The sequence below is a fragment of the Harpegnathos saltator genome, unplaced genomic scaffold (assembly GCF_003227715.2).
Source record: "Harpegnathos saltator strain DR-91 unplaced genomic scaffold, Hsal_v8.6 scaffold114, whole genome shotgun sequence".
NCBI lineage: Eukaryota > Metazoa > Arthropoda > Insecta > Hymenoptera > Formicidae > Harpegnathos > Harpegnathos saltator.
Window position 1 is genome coordinate 887,682 of NW_020229889.1, and position 7,997 is coordinate 895,678.

Here is a 7,997-nt window from a genome sequence, read left to right on the forward strand (position 1 = left end):
CCGTCGTAGGCCGATTTCGAAAATTTCTTCGTTGGTAAAGAAACGTGAGAAATGACGCGCGCGATCCTCGTCCGTTCCTCGACGACGACGACGACGACGACGACGACAACGACGGCGACGGCAACGAAGACAAAGACGAAGACAATTTTCCGTGCGAACGCGAGTCTCCCTCGCGTACACAGGATTGCGATTTATTATTCCAATAGACACACTGCCGACGTATCGTGACGAGCGCGACGGTATCGACACGAAAAAATAAGAGAGCGATAGAGAAAATGAGAATGAGAATGTACGTGTGCATGACGTGTATGTTGCGCGTGGGTGTGTGTAGAGAGAGAGAGAGAGGGGGGGAGGGAGAGAGAGAGAGAGAGAGAGAGAGAGAGAGAGAGAGAGAGAGAGAGAGAGAGAGAGAGAGAGAGAGAGAGAGAAGGACAATGATATATGTAAAGAGCAGTAGCGGTATCATATAATAGCGGTAATATTCGGTTGGCATCTGCTGAACAATTAAATCATTGAAAAATGTCGAGTGATACACGAACGATCGTAAAGCGCAGGTTGATGCGATGCTACGCGTACTGGTTATCCGTAGACGTGTCGAATCACATCAACCTGATGTTGCAGTCGCCGCGAATATCTTTCAATAATTTTTCAGTCGCCGATAAGTATCGCCGATATTATGTACCAAGTTATGAAGCCAACGTAATTTTCTTAGGTTCAATCGAGGAGCTTGCCTCAAATTGCTGTTTTAAATCTATTTTTCGCGCAAATTGGACATGAGATGCGTGTCGCAAAAAGCTCATGATAAACTTGCGTTCGTTAAAAATATGGTTTTAAGGTGGCTAGAAACAGCTTTTTAATTTGTCATACTGAGAAACGTGAAGCAGCGAATCGCTGCGTTCTTATATTGCAAATTGGAAAGGAAATGAATACGGAGCGAATTGTATGATAATGATTCGAACTTATCGGACTGTTACGCTGTTACGGGCTCAATTACGGGCGGTGAAAAGCCACAACAAGGAGGGTTAGGCCGAAAACGGGAAGGGAGCAATGGGGATCGATGTCGTTTTCCGCGTCGATGAGTACCTCCGATTATTTTCGAATGCGTCTTTGCGAAAGGGAGACGTACGAGCAGTACGAGCGGAAAAGGCACACACTACACATAATTATTGAGTTCTGAGTGTGATTTTAGATTAAGGGATTTTAGCTAGATCGCCAGTAGTAGTTCACGACAGTGTCGGGCGAAGTGTATTCGCGATTGGCGAATAAAGATTTCGAACACGCGTTTATAAACGTAAAATGTATAAAAGTAGTCGTCAGTATTTCTCCGTGAAAATATTCTTCCGTCAGTAAATGTATTAAACACAGATGTTACACACGAAGTATATACGTTATTGTACTAAATATAAGACTTCAAGCCCTTTGAATCTGATGGCAGAGAGGCAGATGGCAGAGAGAAGTGTGAAGATTCGGATTCGGTGTGAAGATCGAAATTAAACGAAACGGAAGCTACCGCTGTCGTACTGCATCAGCGTACTGCATCATTTCGGCGTAAATTAAAACGATAGGCTAAGACGTGTGTTCGAGATCGCGGGTGTACACTTTGTCCGACATTGCTTCACGACGATACCTTATCTAGGACAAAGCAGTGAAATATATGAAGTAGTAGATAATATAGCGATTTAGCGCGAGACACGCCCGCCCGCAAAATTACTCCGTTTTGGTTCTCTGCCGTCGAGCGGTAAAAGGAAAACGCATGTGTTCTCTTTTTTACGCAATGATCCGCGCATCAGACGACAGAAGAGCGCGGTTTAGAAAAGCGAAGAGGAAGAATACGAGAGATCGCGCAGTCTCACCTCATCGCGCCGCGCCCATCGCGACTATTTAATTATCGCAGCCATTAATTAAGCGCGTGTGGGCTCCTCCACGGGGAAAACCGAATTCTAAGGATCGGCAGAAAGAGCGGCGGGGAAGAGAAGCTTCGCGTATGGAAACGTTAACCCTTTATTTCCCGAGGATCTTCACGTGACGGTATTTCTCGTGTCGTAAATTTTCTCCCGTTTCTCTCCCGCCAACCAATCAGAGATCCGCGAGAGTTTTCCACGATTTCACCCTCCACATGGAGGACAATCCAGGAAAGTCACTCTCCAAGGTCTCAAGAACTATAGAGAATAACTATACGTATAGACAGAATGCAGAGAAGAGGATAGATAGGCGGTTGCGAGAAATGGAAGAGAGTGGAAGGGGAGAGGGAGGGAGGGAGGGAGGGGGGGGTGGGTGAGGTATTTTAGTGAAACGAAAAACGCGCGTTTTACCCACATAAACTCGACACGTTTACAGACACGCGAAGTAAGGGGTTAGCGGATCGCAGCATTTCAGGCATCGAGAATCAGGCCGATATTTTTTAAGAGTTCAAATAATGCGCTCGAGTTTGATCGTTTGATCGGCAACGACGCCGCCGGGAACCGATCGGGATGATGTTCATTATCTAACGTTAATGCTACGCTGAATTTGAGCGTGAGAGCCCAGATCATCACCAGGCCCGAATTTCCCGGGCCGTCGATTGTATACAGAGTCAGATTGCTTAAAATATATTGCCAGCTACGCGAGTTAGTAATTCAATTAGTAATAATAATAATTGTTGTATTAATACTATTACCTAACTCATCGTAATAGTAATAATACATGGAAAATACTTGGTAAAATCATTCCTAATTGGATAACCGTCGTCCGCAAACGAATACTCTGCGAAAGCCCACGCGCGTCATTCAGATATAAGTTATCTGGCACTCGACTGGTATGCGATTGGTATGCGAGGTGTGCGAATTTCGAGGATTTCAACGAAACGAAGGATCTCTATTCAATTTTTACGCCTGTATCGTATAAGTATCTCTGCCGCACACGCGCGCAATTCGATACACGTCACTGTAGAGCGATAGCGACGATGGATGATTACCAGCGCGCTTACTTTCAGCTACAATACGTCACGAACGTGAACACGACACGGACAACGTTTGCAAACGTTGTTTGATACTTTTCGTTAGGGCCACTGAGCCACGTCGGAAGGAAGCGTCCACGCTACGACGTAGACTCGATATTGCGAACTCGAAATCTTTGTCTCGTGTTTTGTCCAGACGTAACATCGAAGAAAGAAAAGGAAGAAAAAAAGAATAAACGATCTTTGCCTAAGCTGTAAATTGCTAAGAAGAGAATCTGTGTAACGATAGAAGCAGCAACGGTATCCGCGATCCAATCAAATTTTCACGGTAATAGAAGAATTTTTATTCCCGGACTGGAGCATTTTGTCGTACCGCAAAATTGTAACTTGTGCAAACAAACGAAAAAGGAAAGAATTATATGTGACACACGTACACCACACACATACACACACACACACACACACACACACACACACACACACACATGTAAAATTCAGTATATTTCCGCTAGCTCTTTCGCCGCTTCTTTCGTCCGAGATCCTACTCTTTGTATAATTAATGAGCAACGTGGCAATTAAGCCGTGCATCAGGTTTTCTCCGTCATTTTCGCGTGTAGCACGCCGCGTGTCAGTTTTGTACATAGATATCATCGCGTTCGCCATGTGTACATGTACATAAGCCGCGCGGAGCGCGCGGTCGCAGTCACAGTCGCAGTCGGAGTCGGAATGCGCGATCCGCTTCGGTAGGTAATACCGCAGCAGTTGCACTTTTTATTCACTTAATAACTTCTCGTACATGTATTTGCGTCGTCTTATTCTCGACACTCGCGCACTACGGACGTCGTTGTCAACATGTCCTCTCGTAAATGAAAGAGAGATAAAAAGAATCGAGACGAATCGCGATATCGGAGGCTAGGCGATAAATCATAAGGTACCTACATTATAGATAATACGAGTAATTAAGTGATGAAAAAAAAAAAACAATGATAAAATACACGATTCCACGTATATACTCCACACCGGCGAATATGCCTTCATTATGGAAAGTGTGGCTGGCACGAGAGATGCACCAAACAATAAAGTTGCTACGGAACAAAAGAAACAGCGAAAAAGATGAAGAAAGCGATGGTTCTCTTTTGTCTCTCTAATTTGGCACACACAATTCCGCTCGCCATGCGCACACATCCTTTCAAATCCCATTCCCGGCTTGTTTTTTAGCATTTAGTTGAGTATGCGCGTGCGCGCGCGCGGTATAACTGAATCGATGTATTATTTTTTGATTTTTTGAACGGAAATGGCAAAAAAGAGAATTTACCTCGCGAGATTACTTTGACCGTCGAGATTACTTTGACCGTTTGTCCCATTGACTTGTTTGATTCTTCGATTTGTTTGAATCTTTTTCTTACGATGCCTGGCGATTCTCCTTGCACTTGCAACCTGCACAAGTTTCGTTTTGGTTATATCTATACGCAGGCGGAAGCCTGCCGGAGAAATATTGCAAACATGAAGTTCCTTCACGATCACAGACGATCACAGAATCTCACTACAAGAGAGGTATACGGAGATAAATACAAATCGTGTCTTTCAAGCAAACAGAGATATCTGCCGATATCAAACGCTCGACAAACAAATGGTCTAGTCGTTTTGCGAAGACGTCGCCAAGTTCTTTTCGCACTCTGACCTGACACACGCACACATACATGCGCGCGTGCGCGCGATATTACCGGTTCGTTGATATCCTCAGAATGGACCAGGAAACTGCATCGATTTCCAAGAGGAGGACCTAAATTCTCCTCTGTGCAGCACCGCACTAAAACACTAAAAACGACTATAAAGGCTAAGAAAGTCCTTACGAGCTACGAAGACGCAGGAACGGGGAACGACGAAAACGACGAGGTTTCCTGCGTGTTTCGACCGCAAGTTTAACGCTCGCATAACGCGATTGCAGAATACGAACCCAATTGGACTCGTGCGAGCCGCTTTTGCGCGATCAATCAACATCCCACGATTTGTGGGAAATGTAACGTATATAAACATTGCAAATACGATAGAAATTCTCCAATAGACAGACACGACCTGTTGACTTTTTTCGTTAACGAAAAAAGTCACGATACTGACTTTGTCAAGGAGAGTGAACTGAGATTTCATCAAATATATTTCACGTAACGACGCTGAAGGAAGGGGAGGGCCGGTGACGGAAGAGCCACCCGCGCGCAAAGAATATTTATACAAAGACTATATATAGACTATTTAACAATCAATCATTGAGAGCAAATTTAACTCTAGAGCTCTACACTGAGATTATTTTACTCCTGTCTTTCGTCTCCCCGAAACAACAAGACGTTACGAATTTCTTTCGTCGCACCATTTTTGAAGAAGAGAGAAGACTGGGATTAGAGACCGAGAGTTTCCGTACAAAGTTCCAAGTATCTCGTAAATATAAGGAAAACATTCACGGCGCGCGAATGAATCTCAGTGTAAAGCTGACAGTGTAGAGTTAACGTGGGTTAGGTAGTGTACAGTTATACTAGTAGTTTTAATCGATTGCGTCGATGCAGGATCTTCCGTTTCAGCTCATAATTCTCGAAAGAGGAGGAAAAGCGGATCGACGCGCGGATCTCGGCGGTACTCGGCGGTACTCGGCGGTTCTGCGGGCTCGAGACGAGACGGAATGGAATGATTTTTGTCGCTTTCCTATTGGTAGAGGGGTAGTCGTAGCAGTCAGAGGTAAAATCGTAACGACCTGTCGTTAGTAACTAAGAGGCCTTAATATATCGCGTTTTACGATTATTATTATCATTGCTATTATTATTATTATTATTATTATTATTATTATTATTATTATACATTGGTACAATTTAAGGATAGTGCATCGTACGTAAGGGAACCGTAATGACACAAGAATGTTATCGAGTTTGTATATAGACACACACACACACACACACACACACACACACACACACACGTTCAAGTGGAGCTCGACTTGGTTCAATTTGTCGCACGTTTGGCTGCTTGCGGAGCTCTCAAGCGAGATTGGCCGCTTGTCAGCACAAACTGTCTGTCAAATTTTATTTGAAAGGCGAAAACCTATCAAGATGTGTCGCGCATTTGTAACTTGAGATAATTTCTCAAGAGAAGCACTGAAAGAAAGTATAAATGAGGCCTCAACAAAAGTTTCTCACTCAAGACGGAATTTTGATGATTAGTATTATTAGTATTATTCAAACTTTATCCTTCGTTTTAGAAATTAACCGTCAAGGAAAGTAGCGATGCGTTTATGTAAATAACTTTCCAAGAATGCGCGATCTTTACGGGCTTGTCCTTCGACGTTCCAAAATACTTTGACTCTCTCAACGCGAAAGTTTGCGACTTTGAAAGGTCGGCGGAAGATCCCGACATTCTGGCTAAAAGGAGCCAAAAGAATGAGAGAGGAGAAAATCTTTATCCACGCGCGCAGTTACGCTTAATGCTTAATAACAAATCGTAAATGAAACATGCGAACGAAGTAGTACGTGCGCGTGTCGCAATCGCAATTTTACGAGCCGCGTTTGAAGCTCCATCGCAAGCAGGGACGCAGCTGAGGCAAGTAGGATATATATATATATATATATATATATATCAAGGAAACATGTTTCCTCGTTATATGATGAGAAATGTCCAGAAGAGACATTTTAGAAACTTTGCATCTTAAGGAAGGTGTCGCTTTTCAGTAATTAGATTAAATTAAAATTGATTGAATCCGAAAGTCATTAGTCGCCGTTCAATATAGGTATGATTTAAATTTATATATCCTAATAATAAGCTTGATTGACGATATATGCGTCAGTCGCCGTGTCATATGCCGGTATATCTCAGTATATAAAAATACGAAACTACAATGAAGCGGAGAACATTTTGTGGGCGACGAATTCACGAAGGATAACCAATCGTGATCGAAAAGAACTATCAAAGGAGCAATAAAATAGACGCGACAGACAACTTCAAGATCATCTTCCGAGGAAGGATGTGAGAGAAATCTCTCCAATTTGCATCTCGAATTTTCTCCCGATAGAAAAGAAAAGGAACGTCAGAGAACATGTATGTACAATCAACTCGCGTTAAATAAAACAAAGTTAAGACAAAGAAAGAATGTTCACAAACAGATAAGACAGACGTAAAGAGAAGCTTGCGTGAAATTGAACCAAGTCGCCCGATTGTACAGACAACGCATTTCCGGTAGCGCGTTTCACACAGTTTGATGGAATTTACGGGATGTTAGGTAATAGAAACGCTTTTGAACGATTTTGCGTTTGGCGAATGTGCCGATAGCTCTTTTGAAAACTGAAATGATCCTTTCGAATGTCGTGAGGTGTGAACAGTCTTTGTGGCTAATTAAAAGAACAAGCGCACCTTGGTAACCTCGGACTTTAGACACGCTGACACGCAACAACGAAACGTCGTGTCAAGCTGCGTCATGCGTCAGTGCAGTCAGTCGTGAGAAAACTTTGCCTCTTTACGAGTGGGCGTAACGAAGCAGCGGCTTCTTTTTTATTTTTGAGTAAGATCATAAATCAGATCTGCTTGTGCAAATTGAATCGAGGTTGGCACATTTGATTGACACATTTAATAAATTATTAAAAATCACGACATTGCTCGTTCCAACTTGTTAAACCTTCTCTGTTGGCGAGGACTATGCAAACTGCGAAATTGAATGCTCCGTCTGAAGTTTTCTTAAACGGTCGTGTTCCAAAAACTACTCGCCTCTCTTTTCACATCTGCATGAAAACGGAGCATTGATATATTGAAAGACTTTTCAACGAGAGTTATCGGCTCGTCGTCATTCTGCATCACCGTACACCCCGTTGCACGAATGAGGACAAGCCCGGCCCCGACTGTACAGACACTCAACTCTGATCTTTCGGTGAACTTCGAGGGATATTCGCGTACCTTGAAAGTAGCCCGAAGCCTTTTCAACGTTTTAGCGTTTAAGCGACGACAACAAACACAGCGAGACGAAGCTGTATGACGATATACATAGGTAGATTAGGACACGTAGAGTCACTCTCGCGGGTCGCTCTTCGGC